The sequence below is a fragment of the Peromyscus californicus genome, unplaced genomic scaffold (assembly GCF_007827085.1).
Source record: "Peromyscus californicus insignis strain IS unplaced genomic scaffold, ASM782708v3 Scaffold_7__1_contigs__length_154581171, whole genome shotgun sequence".
In the NCBI taxonomy this organism is placed as follows: domain Eukaryota; kingdom Metazoa; phylum Chordata; class Mammalia; order Rodentia; family Cricetidae; genus Peromyscus; species Peromyscus californicus.
In genome coordinates, this window is record NW_026294595.1 from 73,192,961 (window position 1) to 73,212,394 (window position 19,434).

The following is a 19,434-nucleotide window of genomic DNA, read 5'->3' on the forward strand; positions in this document are numbered from 1 at the left end:
TGGCATGGATCTCAAGTTGCATTAGTCAGTGAGTGGTTGGTCACTCTAAAAAGTTTTGTACCACCATTACCCCAGCACATCTTTCAGACAAGGCAGATTGTTAAGTCAAAGGTTTTATGTCAGGTTTGATGTCCCAGTCACTCTGCTAGGAACCTTGCATCGTTATAAAATATGTCTAGTTTGGTCTCTCTCCTTCCATCCCTTGCACCCTAGCTTGATCTCTTTTGTTTCCATCCCCACCTGATTCCAGTCCACCCACTGACTTACAGAAGCTTTTCAGTTTCATGAGGTCCCATTTTTGATTGTTGTTCTTAGTGCCTATGCTATTGATGTTCTGTTCAGGAAGTCGTATCTTTTGCCAACACATTCAAGAGTATTTACCACCTTCTCTTCTATGAGGTTCAGTGTGTCCGATTTTATGTTGAGGTCTTTGATACACTTGTGAGTTTTGTGTAGTGTGATAGATATGGATCAATTTGCATTCTTCTACATGCTGAAATCTAGTAAACCAGCACAATTTGTTGAAGATGCTTTCTTTTTTCCATTGAGTATTTCTGGCTTCTTTAAGAAAATTTAGGTGTCCATAGGTTTGTGGATTTACATATGGGTCTTCAATTCTATTCCATTTGTCCTCCTGTCTGTTTTTATGTCAATACCATGCAGTTTTTATAGTAATAACACACACACACACACACACACACACACACACACACACACACACACACACACATATGTATGTATGTATATATATATTAAAAAACAGCTCTGTAGTATAGCTTGAAATCAAGGATGGTGATAGCTCCAGAAGTTCTTTTATTGTACAGGATTGTTTGAGCTATCCTGAATTTTTAATTTTTCTATATGAAATTGAATATTGTCTTTTCAATGTCTGTAAAGGTTTGTGTTGAAATTTTGGTGGAAATTGCATTGAATCAATAGATTGTTTTGGTGGGATGGTCATTTTTACTATGTTAATTCTTGAACATGCAAGCTTTTTCCATCTTCTGTTATCTTCCTCAATTTCTTTCTTCAAAGACATGAAATTTTGTCTTACAAGTCTTCCACTTGCTTAGTTAGGGTTACCCCAAGATATTTTATATTATTTGCACCTATTATGAAGGGTACTGTTTCCTGATTTCTTTCTCAGTTCATTTGTTGTTTGTATGTAGAAGGGCTTCAGATTTTTTGTTGTCGTTAAAACTTGTATCCAGTTAAATTGTTAAAGGTGTTTATCAGCTTTAAGAATTCCCTAGTTGAATATTTATGGGATGCTTATGTAGACTAAAACATCATCTCAAAAAAAACCCAACAAAAACAAAAATAAAAAAAGAAAACAAATCAATAAAACAATAGTTTAACTCTGTTCTTTCCAATTTGTTTCCCTTTGATTTCTTTCAGTGGTCTTTTTGCTTTACCAAAAACTTCAATTACTATATTGAATAGATATGGAGAGAGTGGACAGCCTTTTCTTGTTGCTGATTTTAGTGGAATTGCTTTGAGTTTTTCTCTATTTAATTTGATGTTGACTATAGGCTTGAAATAAATTGTCTTTATTACAATTAGGTATGTCCCTTGTTTCCCTGATCTTGTCAAGACTTTTATCATGAAGGGATGTTAGATTTTGCCAAAGGCTTTTTCATCATCTAATGAGATGTTCATGTGTTCAGTTTTTCTTTCAATTTGTTTATATAGTAGATTACATTGACTGATTTTTGTGTATTGAACCATCCCTGCATCTCTGGGATGAAGTCTACTTGATCGTGATGGATGATCTCAATGTGTTTTTAGATGCAGTTTGTAAGAATTTTACTTAGTACTTTTGCATCTATGTTCATGAGGGAAATTGGTCTGTAATTTCCTTTCTTTGTTGAATTTTGGTGCAGTTTGGGTATCAAGATGACTATAACCTCATAAAATGAATTTAGAAAAGTTACTTCTGTTTTTATTTTGTGGAATAGTTTGTGGAATAATGACATTAGCTCTTCTTTGAAGGTCTGGTAGAATTCTGGACTAAAACCAACCATGGGCTTTTTTGTTGTTGTTGTTGTTTTAGGTGGTAGGCTTTTTATGACTGCTTCTATTTCCTTAAGGGTTATATGTTTGCTTAAATTGTTTATCTGATCTTGATTTTTTATATGTATTTTATATAGATATTTTATATAGAGAGAAAATTATCCATTCCCTTTAAATTTTCAAATGTTGTGGAGTACAGGTTTGCAAAGTGTGACCTAATGATTGTCTGGATTTCCTCAGTGTCTGTTGTTATGTCCCCTTTCATTTCTGATTTAGTTAAGTTGGATATTTTTCTCCATCTTTTAGTTTGCTTGAATAAGGGTTTTTCTTCTCTTGTTACATTTTCGAAGAATCAGCTGTCTCATTAATTTGTTCTTTATACTATTCTCTTTGTTTCTATTTTATTGATTCCAGCCCTCACTTGGATTATTTCCTGTCTTCTACTCCTCTTGGTTGAACTTGCTTCTTTTTGTTCTAGAGCTTTCACATGTGCTGTTAAGTTGCTGTTATGAGATCTCTCCAGTTTCTTTGTGTAGATCTTAGAGCTATGAACCTTCTTCTTAGCGCTGCTTTCATTGTGTCCCATATTTTGGGTATGTTGAAAATTTGTTTTCATTGGATTTCTAGGAAGTCTCTAATTTCTTTCTTATTTCTTCCTTGACCCAGCATTCATTCAACAGAGAGTTGTTCAGTTTTCATGACTTTGTACAATTTCTGTTGCTGAAATCCAGTTTTAATCCATAGTAATCTGATAGGATGCATGACATTATTTCAATGTTCTTATATCCAGATGTTGAGTCTTTCTTTGTGTCTGAGTAAGTGATCAATTTTGGAGGAAGTTGCCTGACAGAAAAGAAAAAGGTATATTCTTTTGGTTTTGGTTGAAATGTTCTATAAATAACTGTTAAGTCCATTATAACCTCTCTTAGATCCAGTATTTCTCTGTTGAGTCTTTATCTGGATGACCTAAGTGGAGTATTGAAGTCTCTCACTACCAGTGTGTGAGGGTCAATATGTGATTTAAGCTGTAGTTAGAGTTCCTTTTACAAACCTGGCTGTCTTTGTGTTTGGCGCATAGATGATAAGAATTGAAATGTTACTTGGTGGATTTTTTGTTTGTTAAGTATGAAGTATCCTTCCCTGTGTCTTTTGATCAATTTTGGATTGAAGTCTGTTTTGGGAGCTATTAGAATGAGTACATCAGCTTGTTTATTAAGATTTTCATTGGAAAATCTTTTTAAACCTTTGCTCTGAGGCAATGTCTGTCTTTGCTGTTGAGGTTTATTTCTTGTATGGGGCAGAAGGATGGGTTTTGTTGTCACATCCATTCTGTTAGTCTGCATCTTTTTATTTGAGAATTGAGCCCATTGATATTGAGAGGTATCGATGACCAATAATTGTTAATTCCTGTTATTTTGTTGTAGATGGTAGTCATGGTAGCGTGTGTGTGTGTGTGTGTGTGTGTGTGTGTGTGTGTGTGTGTGTGTGCACTTCCCTTATTTTGGTTTTGTTGGTTTGAGATTATTCACTTCTTGCATTTTCATGGGTGTAGTTTACCTCCTTGGATTGGAGTTTTCCTGCAAGTACCTTCTGTAGGGCTGGATTTGTAGATAGATATTGTTTAAATTTGAATTTATCATGGAATATCTTGTTTTCTCCATCTATGGTAACTGAAATTTTTGCTGAGTATAGTAGTCTGGACTGAATCTGTGGCCTTTTAGAGTCTGTCCAGGCCATTCTGGCTTTTACAGTCTACATTGAGAAGCTGGGTGTAATTCTAATAGGTATATTTTTATATGTTACTTGGCCTTTTTCTCTTGAAGCTTTTAATATTTTCTCTGGTCTGTGTGTTTAGTGTTTTGATTATTGCGGGATGATTGGACTTTCTTTTCTGGTCCAATTTATATGGTGTTCTGTAAGCTTTTTGAACATTTATAGGCATGCACTTCCAAAGGTGAGGAAATTTTTCTATGATTTTATTAAAAATATTTTCTGAGCCTTTGAGCTGGGATTCTTCTCCTTCTATTCATATTACTCTGAGGTTTGGTCTTTTCATGGTGTCTGAGATTTTTTAAAGTTTTACATCAGAATATTTTTAGATTTAATATTTTCTTTGACCAGTGTATCTATTTCTTCTATTGTTCTTCAACTCCTGAGATTCTCTCTTCCATCTCTTGTATCCTGATGACAATGCTTACCTTTGTAGTTCCTGGGTGTTTACCTATATTTTCCATTTCCAGATTCCACTGTTTGTGTTTTCTTTATTACTTCTATTCCAGTTTCATGTCTTGAACAATTTTATTGTTTCATCCAGCTGTTTGTTTTTTCTTGGCTCTCATGACATTCTTTAAGGGATTTATCCATCAATTCCAATTTTTATTGTCTTTTCCTTGATTTCTGTCAGGCATTTATAAATTTCCTCTTTAAGAATCTTATCATTTTCATAAAGTTGGTTTTATGGATGTTTTCCTGTGCTTCGGGTCTGTGGGAATGTTCAGGGATGGTTGTAGTAGGACAGCAGGGCTCTGTTGGTGACATATTGCCCTTGCTGTTATTGATGGTGTTCTTATGCTGCCATCTAGGCATCTGGGTTTGGGATAATTATACTTGCAGATGTTCATATCTCAGTTTGTCTTTGTTAGATGGGTTTGTTTTGTTTTGCTTTGCTTTGCTTTTTTTTTTTTCCTCTTGGTTTCTGTTCCCTCTCTGGTCTTTTTGGTAGAGTTGTCTGTGTTGAGTGGGAGGTCTCTAACCAAGTTGTAGACTAGATTTCTGGCTGCCTACATGGCCTCTCTTCTTGCTGTGTATTCTCAGCTAGAATTATAGGTCAAACTATGGTGATGGGTTGGTAGGGTAGGCACTAAGTGGGACAGTTCTGTGGCAGGGCAGGCTATTTGCGGTTTTCATGGCTGGCCTGACCTTTAGTCCAGTATGGTGCCTCCACTGGAGTTGAGGGCTGGAATATGGTAACAAGGACGGGAAGGCTAGTTGGGGGTGGGCTGGGCAAGCACTAAAAAAGTTGGAGCAGTCTGTGGTCAATTAGCTTATCTGGAGTTCTGGGGTACAGCATGACCTCTGGTAGAGCAGGGGTATCTGCCAGGAAAGCAGTCCTGGATATAGTGACAAGAAGAAGGAGCTTTTGGGGGTAGGCTCCGAGAGCACTGAGTTGTTACGGTGTGTTGATGGGTGTCTTACCTGGAGTTCTCTTTGCTGGCTTGGGCTTGGCCTTTGATGGAGCTGGGGTCTATAGTTTTCAACCACCTATTAAATGTTCATTTTCTACTTCATTTTTTATAGTCTTCATTTATGTTTTTGTTTCTCTTGAATGAGTGGCAAGAAATAATCATTTAGTGTATTCTTTACCATTTTCACTGGTAAAGTCAATATCTTGAGCTTTTTTTGATTCATATGAGTTTTTATTAATAACTTTTATTAATCAAGTATTATAAACCACTCTATCAACATGGAACCTATCCAAGAGTTAAAGTATGAGCATACTCAATAATTCAAATATTTACTGAATGCTTAGATAAAACCCAGTTCTATTTTTTAAGAAGCTTGTGAATAAATAGGATGACCACCTGGACAAACATTGACATTCATACATAGATTTAATAAGTTTAATCTTGGCTTTACTAACAATTTAGGGAAGGATGGATTAGTGAGACTGTTGAGGGAATAGAAATAGTTATTGTAAATTGGTTCTGGTTGGGCATAATTTAATGGAATAATCAGAGTGAGGAATCCAAGGCCAAAAGAAGAAAAAAGATCTGAAAAGGCAAAGTAGGATGGCATGTTTAGACTGAAAAAATAGTGCCACTGTGTTATATTCCTAACAGACAAGTCTGAGACAATAATATGATAGAGCAGCATTGAGTAAGTACCTCACATGCCACACCAAGCCATTGGTTATCAGGAGGATGATCCCTCCCCCTCACCAGAAGCTGTCTGCAAGTATTGGGAGACATTGTAGTTTTCACTACTGGGGTTGATACTGGCATCTAGTGGGTACGTGCAGTAAAAGACTAAGGAAGTACTTCTCAGGTTTATCTGTACACTGATTACCTAGTTCCTCATTTGATGTTAATTTAAGTTACTTTAAGCAAAAAACATTACTGTGAACAATTACTATGGGGAAATACGAAAAGAAAATAGTAATTGTAGAAATAAGGAGGAACATGTATTAATGATTTGGTGTCCTGTGAACCTGAAGAAAAAGAGAATAAAAAGAGCAGAGTCTTGAGACCCCAGATGTTATAAAGACCCCAAATGCACAAAGGTTGTTGCTCACATTATACCAAGCAAACTTGTTTCTGAGAGCTGGAGTGTTTTGACTGCCTAATCAGAAAGAATGAAATATGGAGAAGAACTTGGAATCTGATGCTCTAAAGGTCTCCCTCTCCACTTTGGCTAAGCATTTTGCTAAACAAATAGTTGTTATAAAAATACAAACATAGTCCTGAACATCTCAAATCCTTCCCTATAATTTGAGAAACAACTCAGTCATTTATATTTCATATTTTCATAAATAATCAATCTCAAAAAGTGGATATGATCTAAAGGATTTTCACACAGCCAGCAGCCTCATGCCAGGTATGTTTATTCTCCCTGCATCATAAGAAAGTAAGCAAACAATGACACCAAAAGCAAATCAATTTTGTATTTTGCTTGCCAAGAGGTGACTGATTGTAGGTGTGTTTTGAGATTGAGATGAGTTTGACTTTTTCTTGCTAAGAAAAAGTTGGAACTATGACTGCCTTTTTAGCCTGTTCATCTATTCTAATGTGCTGCTTTGGATTGTGATAGTAGCTCAAAGACACCATTTTCTTTCATGTATTTTAAGAAAAATGGTGCTAATGGGTGCATGAAGCACATTATGTGGATGATTAAGAGGCCATGCCCTTTAAAGTGCATTTGCAGAAGCCTTGACTAGTTGGCTATATGATTTCTTACCCTCTGCTTAAAGAAAAGGTTTACAAGGAAAGAAAAGAACAATGGCTGGACCCAGTGCAGTGAGCATCACTTCCCAGTTCTGAAGTGTAGGAAGCTGTCTTCTGAAGCAAGCCATGGAAACAACCTGCTTCCTGTAAGTAGGAACTTTTGATGCAGCCATGTTATTTTAGGCACAAACAGCAGAGGGCATTGTTTGGTCAAACATCAAACAGGGCTGCTAGGACAATAACAAATAAAAAGGAAAATATTGCTTTCTCTACCTACAAAGCTTGCAAGAAAGAACAAGGAGACAGTGAGACGTCTTCAGTTCACTGTGTATGAAGGCTCTTAGGAAAGTAACTGCAAACCAGGCAAACATCAACACAGAAAAGGAATTCTTCACTGTGGGAATGGGACTCTACTACCTGCTAAGGATCTGTCACAGGAAGCTCCCCATCACAGAAGTCTCCTGGGAACAACGGGTTTACAGCCTGAGGTGTCTCCACCCTCCTGTGTCAGCTGACCCATTCCTTCCTGCAGACATGCTTTACCAAATATTTGATCAGTATAATTTCAGGGAAATGTTGCTGAGTTAAGTGGCTATGTCTCTACTCTGAAAATGAACATTTGACTAAGGTATGACAGGCAGTCAGAGAAACACTTGTGTACACAAGAACACAGCTAATAGTGATACAGTCATGGAAGTGAATTATGTTAATGTTTTTATGGTTGAGTGACGAGGCATAGGAACCTACAATGGCTTTCTGTGTAGGTAAAATTCTAAATGACGCTATCAACACACAAGACAAAGGCATACTTACATACTGGGAGCAGAGGGAACCCTACTACAAAGGCAAAGGGACATATCAAGTTCAACAGTTTGAGAAATTAAGAGCAGTCAGTGAAACTGAAGAAATAAATAGGAGTCAGATAAACCAGAGGTTTGAGGAACACAAATTAGAAGCCAATTCAGTTTGCATTGCATTCCAAGAATGTGGAGCCAAGATAAGAATTTCAACTGGAGAATGACAGAAACATATTTATATCTTTAAGTTCCACTAAACGTGTTGCATGACGAGTTAGATATGACAGGACAACTGTGAAAAGGGAGAACCTGATAAAATAGTTCAGGGGGTCCAAGTAAGAAATGAAAATGAGCCGGGCGGTGGTGGCGCATGCCTTTAATCCCAGCACTCGGGAGGCAGAGCCAGGCGGATCTCTGTGAGTTCGAGGCCAGCCTGGACTACCAAGTGAGTTCCAGGAAAGGCGCAAAGCTACACAGAGAAACTCTGTCTCAAAAAACCAAAAAAAAAAAGAAATGAAAATGACACAGATAAGAAAATAAATACATGAAGGGGGTCAGGAGGGGTAATGGAGGGCAAGGGATGGGGAACGAGAATATAGGGGAACTGGAGGTTCGAGCTGGAACAGGGACAGTGTGGGAGAGCAAGAAAGAAATACCATGATAAAGACATCATGGGAATAGGGAGAAGCAGAGTGCTAGGGAAGTTCCCAGGAATCCCCAAGGATGACCCCAGCTTAGACTACTAGCAATAGCTGAGAGGGTGCCTAAACTGGCCTACTTCTGTAATCAGATGGGTGATTACCCTAACTGTCATCATAAAGCCTTCATCCAGTGATTGATGGAAGCAGATGCAGAGATCCACAGCAGGGCACCAGGCCGAGCTCTAGGAGTCCAATTGGTGAGAGACAGGAGGGATTCTATGAGCAAGAGACATCGATACCATGATGGGAAAACGTACAGAGATGGCCAGGCAAATTAGTGGAAACGCATGATCTGTGGACCAATAGCTGTGGAGCCCCCATGATACTGGACTAGGCCCTCTGGATAGGCAAGACAGTTGTCTAGTTTGAACTGTTTATGGGGCTCCCAGGCAGTGGGATCAGGATACATCCCTGGTGCATGAGCCCAGTGCCATGTTGGGACATTTTTCACAGCCTTGGTGCAAGGAGGAGGGGCTTGGACCTACCTCAACTGAATGTACCAGGCTCTGCTGGCTCCCCATGGGAGACCTTGTTTTGGAGGAGGTGGGAATGGCAGGTGGGTTGTGGGGGAAGGCTGGGAGGTGGAAGGAGGGAGGAGAGGGGAAATTTGTGGTTGGTATGTAAAATGAATAGAAAATTTCTTAATAATAAAAATTTCTTAGTAATAAAACAAAAGAAAAGAAATACTAGGTTATATTTAGGAGCACTACTGGGAAAACAGGGTCAGGCTGTTTGTGAATACAGACAAAAGAACAGCAAAGGAAAAGTACATTTTTGCCTTGAACAACTTGGTTTTTGGAACCAGCATTGATAGAGGGACAGAGGCAGGTTTCTGTGTATGCTATGCTGCTTAATTCATGTAGTCCTCACAGTGTATACTTACTGGGTTTTATCATAACCCCTTAGGAAAAATGTAGCTTGCAGAAGGCTCTTTTAATAAAGATTGAATGAGTAACAGTAAACTAACCCTCCAACAGAAGTCATTTCACTCCAAATCTGGCTTTTCTAACACTGAATCCTGCTGAGAGAAACTAGAAATTCTTCTTCATATACTTTAATACTTTTCCAGGTTGCAAAAGAACAGAAACTAAATGCATGCTTACTTCCTCTTTTACGCAGTTCACATGTAAATGTGAACAGCAGAAACAATTTGTCCATGACTTCAGGATGATGATTTCTATACTAGCACAGTACTCCTTTTGTGGAATTCATATTTCATGTTCTTTGAGATTTTTACTGGTGAGAAACTAATTTGAAACTTTATAACTCAGTAGTCAGGCAAGCAAACTGAAGCTCAGCCCCACACAATTTTAAAGTAATGTGTGCTGTACAGATTATTGAGGTCACTTTTTTTTCATTAACTAGTCTTTTCCCTTCTATTTCTTTTCACTACAAAGGCAGAAGCCTTCTAATGCAATGTTCTTATAATCTTCCACCATACTTAAAAGTATCAAGGTTTTTTTTAAACACATTTATTGAAGCCAATATGAATAATTATGTCAGGTGTGCTTACAACCTCAATGCACCAAGCTACCCTTTCAAATTAACCTCTTCTCAATAGGAGTCCTTTGCTTTCACTGTCAGCTTTCTTAACTTTTATTCTCCCTGTTCTGAGTAATCTCATTTTTACCCCCTCCACTACTACACTGCCTCAGTAGTAACATCTATTTCCTTAAGGACTCAATTAAATCTCTAATCCTCTTCTGAAAATTATAAGATTAGTCATGCCTACATAAGCTTTTGACTATGACTTACAACATTCAAATATTTCCTACATAAAATTTCAACAATGCACAGATACATATGTGTACAATTTGATGTTCTAGATGTGAATTAATAGTCTATATTGCAGCTGTAACAAGATAAAAATCCCAGGACTGGCCAATTTAGAGGGTTTGTTTGTTCTTAATAATCTTTATTTGATTCTCTGAATCATAGCACTAAGTCAGTTGCTATCACATGGATTTTCATCATTTTAATAACAGCATTCTCTTTTTACCACATTTTTACTCATTTAATCACATTCTAATGTCACTTCTGAGCACTAGACTTACATTCTAAAGTTATAAGACAAGCATCCTTAAAAACACAAGTGTGGAGACAGATTTTTTTTTTCTCCTAAAACACAGTTTCTCAAATCTAAACATCATTTTGGAAACATTTGCAAAGACACTGTGCTTAACCAAGCAGCTGTCTGTTGACTTGACCTGTCAAGTCCCTGGGTTGCAGCCATTTAAGTACTGTAGTGTTTTCATTACATTTACATAGAGGGTCAGCCTGGGGCATACTTATGTATAAAAAGGTCCTTGAAATTCTTCGGGTCTGTGTACTTCTGCACACAGACTTAGAGGGAAAGCTCAACATTCTTACAAGGCTGGATTTAAAAATAGAGGAAGAAAGAAGAATGATATTAGGAAATACCGATAAAACAAATTGATTTGAAAAGGTGAGCTTCCTTTGGTAATAGTGTTGATTTAATTTGTGCCTTTTTCTCTTCTAGCACTTTTTAAATACAAAGAGAGTTTGAGAAATGATTTTCAGGAGAAACTCTTCTTGTCATGGTGGGAATAAACTTAAATAATTCTCTTACAACCAATTGAGGGTAACTGGTTAATTTTCTGAGGAAGATTCAAGATGTATAATGTTATCATAAATTTGTATTTTTCAACTTTCTTTGTCTTTTCTTTGGTATTATCCTAAGGTGAAATGAATTCAAGAGGGAGAGTGGGAGTGGAAGAGAGAGAGGGGGGAATATATCAGAATAGATTTAATTGCACATAACCTGGGGGCGGGGCTCAAAAAAACTCTACACAGTCAAGTATCAATGATTTGATAGGATTTAAAAAAATGTCCACAGGAAGAACCATTGCTTATAACAACATCTGAGAAGTACGTTCTTTGCATTTTTTCTTCTTTTTTTTGGTATATCAGCTTCAAATTTGGGCTGGCTTCCCTTTGATGTAAGATGATTGCAACTCCAGGTGTCTTTTCTTTTCACAGTATTCCAGAAACAGAATATAGAATTAGATATCCAGCCTTATTCCCCCATTTTGGTTATTTTTGAGAGGGAAATGTTTCATGGTCTACTAAGCTGACAGTTCCTTGTATCTACTGGCTAGTTTTTGTCCCATGTCCAGTAGTAACTAGCTTTTAACAACAGAAATCAGTCTGCCAAGTCTTACTTAGGTAGGAAGCAAACAGTTTACAGCCTGTATGCTGGCCTGCAATGTGCGTCCTATGTACCCTGAAAGTTAAAAATATTTTTGAATTCTTAGCTGTTTGGGTTGAGATAAGAGGGATTATATTTTGAAAGTTGTGACAATTACATGAAAAATCTGTGCCCATAAATAGCTTGACTGGAGCACAGTTATAACCACTGGTTGACATGCAGTTCATGACTGCTATGAAGGCAGATTTCAGTGACTAAAATATTTACCGTGTGGCCATTTTCAGAAAAGTTTGCCTATAAACACAGGATTATTCTTGGGTGATGGATTCTAAGGAATTTAGTTATCCTCAAAAAGATTAGAAAAATAGAATGCTGTGTAGAAAGCATGTAGGTATAGTGGATTTTAGCTTATGTTCAATTGCAATATAAAAAATAATAATTTTTATATGACAAAAATACTCTTAAAATAATTCTATCTCAAACTATTAAACCATCTGAATTCATTCTTTACTATGATAAAGGAGAAAAGTACCTCAAAACCATTTGACAATGTAAATGAGTATAGTGGTAAAGATCTCTTCATACTTTATTCAAACTGGAAAAATTAGAATTGAGGATGATTTTTCAGTGGGAACTTGATTGGCACTAAGACATAACAATGTAAGGGGATGAACATAACAAGTTGCTGTGAGAGACTATTAATCTCAGACCTCTGTGGAAACATTCCAGGATAAAGTTAATGCATCTATGCTAGGGATAGCATTCAGTAAAGTGTTTCCCTAGCATACAGGAAGCCCAGGGTTCTATCACCAGTATCTCATAAACCTGGCATGTTGGTGCTCCCTTGCAGTGTCAGGATTGGAGAAGTAAAGGCAAGAAGATCAGAAGTCCTAGGTAATTGAGGTAGTTAAGGAATAGAGAATTTTAAATCAGCCTGGTCTACATGAGATGGTCTCAACCAACCTACCAAGCAACAACCAAAAAGAATGGATCACTGGAATATCCTAAAAGACCCAATGAAAACATTTGCTGTGATAAGACAGTCCCAGAAGAAGAATTAGCTGTTATAAAGACAGTGAATGAGTATTGAGAGATAAACTACTAGGTAGGTATACTGATAAGTCATTAGGTGTTGGTTCAATAACCTGTCCATTTAGTCGAATAATCCAAGTAGCTTCTGTCCTAGCCTGTGAACTATCTAGCCACAGATTTCTGGCTGTAACAACAATACCATATATCAGTTCTTTCTTGTGGAAGTTGGTTATTCCCATAACATTTGTACCACTATTTTACCACTGGAAATATCTTGTCAGGGTGGTTGTTATTGTAGCTAATGGCATTCACAGGTGGTTGAGATTGGTGATTACTTTTCTCCTTTGGTAGCATCATAACACCTTCCAGAAGTGAGAGCTATCTAGTCAGAATGAAGTTTCTAGTTCAGTACCAACTTGATTTCTCCATGTTTTATAACTTAATTATGAGATATCTTAAGCAGTACAGTTTTATCATTAAGTTTCAGGACAGAACTAAGAGAAATGACAGTAGCCTGTAATGTTTGGTGATCAATGGGACCCTGTTGGCAAATAAATCTAAAATAAATTACCCATTCCTGTTCCTAGAGTTTTGACTTGTCAGTCTCTGTTGTCTAGTAGGGACATTGTAACCCTGTTAAATAGTTAAGATGTAGATGTAGATATCTTAGGAAACTTCTACAGCAGTAGGTTTCCATACAACTTCTTCAAGAGACTATAATGCTAATTACACATTATCACACTATACCCTGCCCTACCATCTCCACTCTATTTATTCATTCCTATTCCATTATTCCTATTTCTCCATTATATCCTTTCATTCTATCTCCTTTCTCTTGAATATATCCTATCTGTGACCCCTTAATAGTTTCTTGATATAAATGAGTATTCCAAATGAAATATACATACCTAAAGATTCAAAGCTAACATCCAAAGATGAAAGAAACATGCAACATTTTTCTTTCTGAGTCTGGGCTATCTCATATAAGATAACTATTTGAAGATACATCCATTAACAGTTAATTTTATAATTTTAACAACTGAATAATACTGCATCTTATAAATGTAACACATTTCTATTACCATTCATCAGTTGATGGGAATATAAATTGTTTCCATTTCATAGTTATCGTAGCTACTGTAGCAATGAACCTGAAGGAACAAGTATCTCAATAAGAAGATATAGATTATTTTGGGTATATGCCTAAGCTATACCTTTGGGTATAGCTATGCCATGTGGAAGGTCTATTTCTATCTTTTGGTAAACATCCACACTAATTTCTACAGTGGCTGTACAAATTTGCACTGCTATAAGCAGTGAATAAGCATTTCCCCTTCTCCATAGTCATGCCAGTATATGCTAACTTCAGAAAAATTATTTTATCCATTTTGAATGGGTAAGATGAAGTCTGAAAGTAGTGTTGATTTTCATTTCCTTGGTGGCTAAATATGTTGAACATTTTAAATACACATCTATCAATAATTTTTATTTCATCTTTTGAGAACTCTCTGTTTAGTTCCTTTTCCCAATTCCTAATTGGAATTTTTCTTTTCTTTGTTCAGTTTTCTGCATAGCTTGTACATTCTCGATACCAATATTCTTTTAGAAGTATAACTGGTAAAATTTTTCCCATGGTATAGGATACCTTTTCACTCAAATGGTGGTGTCTTTTGCTGTATAGAAGTATTTTAGGCTGTTCATGTAGATCTCATTCCATTTCTCTGTCATTGGGTGATCCCTGTGTCTTTCTTGGGGTCCTGCTTTCCAGGTAGCCTCCCTGGTGATGTGAGTAGCAGACAAGTCATCCTTGTTTCATGTCTAGTATCCTGCTATGAGTGAGTACATACCATGTTTGTCTTTCTGAGTCTGGGTTACCTCACTCAGGATGATTTTTTCTAGATCCATCCATTTGTCTGCAAACCTCATGATGCCATTGTTTTTCTCTGCTGAGTAGTATTCCATTGTGTATATGTACCACATTTTGTTTATCCATTCTTCAGTTGAAGGGCATCTGGGTTGTTTCCATGTTCTGGCTATTACAAACAATGCTGATATGAACATAGCTGAACAAGTGCTCTTATGGTGTGGTTGAGCATTTCTTGGGTATATGCCCAAGAGTGGTATAGCTGGATCTTGGGGGAGATGGATTCCCAATTTTCTAAGAAAGTGCCATATTGATTTCCAAAGTGGTTGTACAAGCTTGCATTCCCACCAGCAGTGGAGGAGAGTTCCCCTAGCTCCACATCCTCTCCAGCATAAGGTGTCTTCAGTGTTTTTGATCTTAGCCATTCTGACAGGCGTAAGGTGGTATCTCAGAGTTGTTTTGATTTGCATTTCCCTGATGATTAGGGATGTTGAGCAGTTCCTTAAATGTCTTTCGGCCATTTGAGTTTCCTCTGTTGAGAATTCTCTGTTTAGGTCTACAGCCTGGACATGAGTGGGGGTAATGAAAGGCGAGGGTTGAGGGAAAGAGAGCTTGGGGGAGCGGGAGATCCCAGCTGGATCAACAACAGAGAGGGAGAACAAGGAATAGGAGACCATGGTAAATGAAGACCACATGAGAATAGGAAGAAGCAAAGTGCTAGAGAGGCCCACAGAAATCCACAAAGATACCCACACAACAGACTGCTGGCAATGGTCGAGAGACAGCCCGAACTGACCTACTCTGGTGATGGGATGGCCAAACACCCTAATTGTTGTGCTAGAAACCTCATCCAACTACTGAGGGATCTGGATGCAGAGATCCATGACTAGGCCCCGGGTGGATCTCTGGGAGTCCAGTTAGTGAGAATGAGGAGGGTTTATATGAGCGAGAATTGTTGAGACCAAGGTTGGATAAAGCACAGGGACAAATAGCCAAATGAATGGAAACACATGAACTATGAACCAATGGCTGAGGGGTCACCAACTGGATCAGGCCCTCTGAATGGGTGAGACAGTTGATTGGCTTGATCTGTTTGGGAGGCATCCAGGCAGTGGGACCAGATCTTGTGCTCATTGCATGAGTTGGCTGTTTGAAACCTGGGGCCTATGCAGGATTGTTTGGCTCGGCCTGGGAGGAGGGGACTAGACCTACCTGGACTGAGTCTACCAGGTTGACCTCAGTCTGTGGGGAAGGCTTTGCCCTGGAGGAGATGGGAATGGGGGGGGGGGGGGGGGTTGGGGGGAAGGTGAGGGGGACGGGAGGGGAGAGAACAAGGGAATCCGTGGCTGATATGTAGAACTGAATTGTATTGCAAAATAAATTAAAAAAAAAAAAGAAGTATTTTAGTTTCTCATGACCTTACATAGTATTCAGGTTTCTCTAGTGGAACAGAACTTAAACAATGAATCTATATATACAAAAAGGGGATGTATTAGAGTTGCTTAAAGGCCATAACCCAGCTAGACCAGCAATGGCTATCTACCAACAGAAAGTCCAGGAAACCAGTAGTTATCCACTCCATGAGGTTGGATGCCCCAGCTAGACTTCAGTGTATTTCAGATTTCTGAAGAAATAAGTTCTAATGCCAATTAAGGAATGGGCTTTTAAGAGAGGGCAAACAGGCAAAACTCAAATGCCTTTTCATTCCAATTCTTTTATATAGGATGCCAGTACAAGGTGTTGTCCATATTAAAGGTTAGTTTTCCCACTTTGAAGGATGTAATTAAGAAAAATCCCACATAGATATACCTTGCCACTTGACTTGTGTTTTAGTTAATTTGAGGTGTTGTCAAGTAGACAACCAAGTAGAGCCATCACATCCCACTGGGCAAATATTGGTCTTAATTACTGAACTACCAAGATCCTACCTAGAAAATCCTTTTACATGCTTATACATTCAATCATAATCATCATTTTTTACTTCTATCAGTCTCAAGTCATAGAGTTTATGTTGAGGTTCTTAACCCACTAGAGTTCAGTTTTGTGCTGGATGAGGGAAACTTCTCTTAGTAGATAGCAATTAGAAATCCATATCAGTTGAATGTTTAGAGAATAAGAGAATACGAGTGCTCAGCCCTAAATGAGACATCTACATCTCACTCACATCTTTCCAAGGTTCAGAGCTCATCATGAAAGAGGGTCAGAAAGACTGTAAAAGTTTGAAGTGTTGGAAACAGGGTTTCCCTGTTTGTGTTCATGTATACCATGAAACAGGGTTTCCCTGACATGATAGAGCAGTTACATGGATAAACTCACAGTGGTTGTAAGAACAGAGAATTTGGGATGCAAAATTTGAAGGATGAGTTAAAAAAAGAAGTCACAAATTTAGATGGTGTATTAGTCAGGGTTTTCTAGAGGAACAGAAATTATAAATATATATATATATATATATATATATATATATATATATATATATATATATATATAACATTCATATATATATTCTCTCTCTCTCTCTCTCTCTCTCTCTCTCTCTCTCTCTCTCTCTCTCTCTCTGTGTGTGTGTGTGTGTGTAGAAAGAGGATTTATTAAAATAGCATATAGGATGTAGTCCAGCTAGTCCAATAATGGCCATCTACTAAAGGAAGGTCCACAAATCCAGTATATGTTCCATCCATAAGACTGGATGTCTCAGCTACTCCAGTATATGCCAGAATCCAGAAGAATTTGTTCCTAAAGCCAGTGAAGGAATAGACTTGATAGAGAACATAAGAATAAGCAGGCAAAGAAAGAGAACTTCCTTCTTCCATGTCTTTTATATAGACTGTCAGCAGAAGAGGTGGACCAGATTAAACATGAATCTTCCCAACTCAAAAATCTTGATTAAACGTATATCTTTTCACCTAAAAAATCTGGATTAGAAGTGGTCTTGCTCAATTCAAATGGTTTAATTACGAAATAAAAATCCCTCACAGGTGTGCCCAGACATTTGTGGTTCTGTAAATCCCAGATGTAGTCAAATTGACAAGGATAACCATAACATGTGGGGGTTCAGGTAGGGAAGGGGGAGTTAATATGAAAAAATACATTTTATGAAATTCTCAATCAATAAAAAAATATAATTTGAAACACACAAAGAAAAATGAAGATGTCCTGTTGATATAGAGTCTCTTTTTCTCTCCCTGTGTGTGTGTGTGTGTGTGTGTGTGTGTGTGTGTGTGTGAGAGAGAGAGAGAGAGAGAGAGAGAGAGGGGGGGGGGGAGACAGAGACAGAGACAGAGAGAGGGGGTGCGAAGATGCAGGGGGTGTATTTGAGATTATCATTATTAAGATTCATTTAAGATAAGGAGTTTTGGTGCTTCATGTTTATTGAGAATCATTAAGGGTATATGTGGATAGTTAGGTATTTTGGATGAACTTAATTCATCTATCTACCTCCACTTTCGATACTAATTCTACTGTCTATGCTCAGCCTGTATCAACCCAGCAAAAAGACTGTGCTAAACAAAGCATTTCCCCTCAATCCACCTTTCCAAATGCACTAGGTTATCAGTGCATGGAATGCATAGGTGGGAAGAAAGGCCTATTGACAAAGTCAAGATATCCTTCAGGACATAGCTTAAAGCATTGTAGTTTAATTCAAAACCCACACAAATCCATTTGTAAGTAAATGTTGTGAGATGGAATGTAATGGATAATGCATAGCTTAAATTGATTTCCTTTTGATGTGATAAAATGATTTTATGAAAGAGATGTTGAAGTTTGACTTTTGATGCAAAATAACATAATTTAGATTTTAAAGTAGAAAATCTTTTGTTGATAGTTTATTTGATTCAGTGCAATATACTAGAATTATTCGCTATAGGTTAAAAATTAGCTTTGAACCAAATATAATTCATAAATCATTACTTATGACTGATTCATCAGAAACTTCATTAATTGCAATAATACAATGACCTTGAAGGGAGCCAGAAATAGAAACTACAACCCAGCCTTAGTAAATAGGAATATGAGACTCATATCATCTGAAAGTAACAACTGTATTCATATGCCTATGTTTTCATGTGTATTCATGATCATGTCAGCTATTCCTTATGATAACATTAATCAGGAGATATTTAAACATCCATTGAAAAAGAGGAAAATCACAATGTTTTCTGGAAAATAGATGAATCTGATATTCATTGAGTTAAACAAAAAAGCTAGACAAGTATCACATGTTTTCTTTTATATGAAGATTGAAAGGGTGTGTTAAAGGAATAAACAGAATGTCTTTACCACTTAATTTTTAAGATGCATTAAGGGAATATTCTATATTACCTACCTTAGGCAATAGCTTGTATTATGTGACAGTCTTATCAAAGAACTTTGGAGTGAAAAGCAGTGCTACCTTTCAAAGAATATACAAATAAAAAGTTGAAATAAGCTTCCCAGTTTCAACGGCACAGAGATTTGCAAATTGGTATGAAATCCATTCTCTATTGAGACTTATTGTATACAAAATGTGACAAGTGACAGAATAAGGACTTATTGTCTTTACAACTATGTTTTTACAACTAACCTATACTGCTCCAGTCCCTAGGATTTTGTGAGGAGGGTCATGGTATGTAAAATGGAAGAAAGGAGAGTGGGAAAGGGCACTTAGATGCCAACCTTATAAAAAAACATGAATTGGTTTATTAATAAATGACTTTGAAATAAAATCTTTTATTCTTAATGACTTTAATTAAATCCATATTGTGGAAAATGAATTTGCATGTAAAACTGTCCATAGTCAAGATTGCTGCAAGTTACAATGCTTTCTAATGAAAATATAAATAAACAGGATTTAAAATGTTTATTTGTATTAGTTCTTTGAGAATTTAATATATCTTATTTTCATCACATTTACTCTCCTTTACCCAGTTCTTCCCAGATC

At 37.1% G+C, this 19,434-nt stretch overlaps 1 protein-coding gene across 8 annotated transcripts in view; it reads left to right on the plus strand.

The window, feature by feature from the left end:
• The window catches only part of Lrrc4c (leucine rich repeat containing 4C), a 1,313,763-nt gene that overhangs the window by 1,289,724 nt on the left and 4,605 nt on the right, over window positions 1-19,434 (plus strand). The window contains exon 7 of one of the 8 annotated variants that reach the window (XM_052725801.1): window positions 6,980-7,099. The exons of the other annotated variants lie outside the window; for them this stretch is intronic. The gene's annotated coding sequence lies outside the window, so the exon portion shown is untranslated. The remainder of the gene's footprint in view (window positions 1-6,979; window positions 7,100-19,434) is intronic. 8 annotated transcript variants of the gene reach the window in all.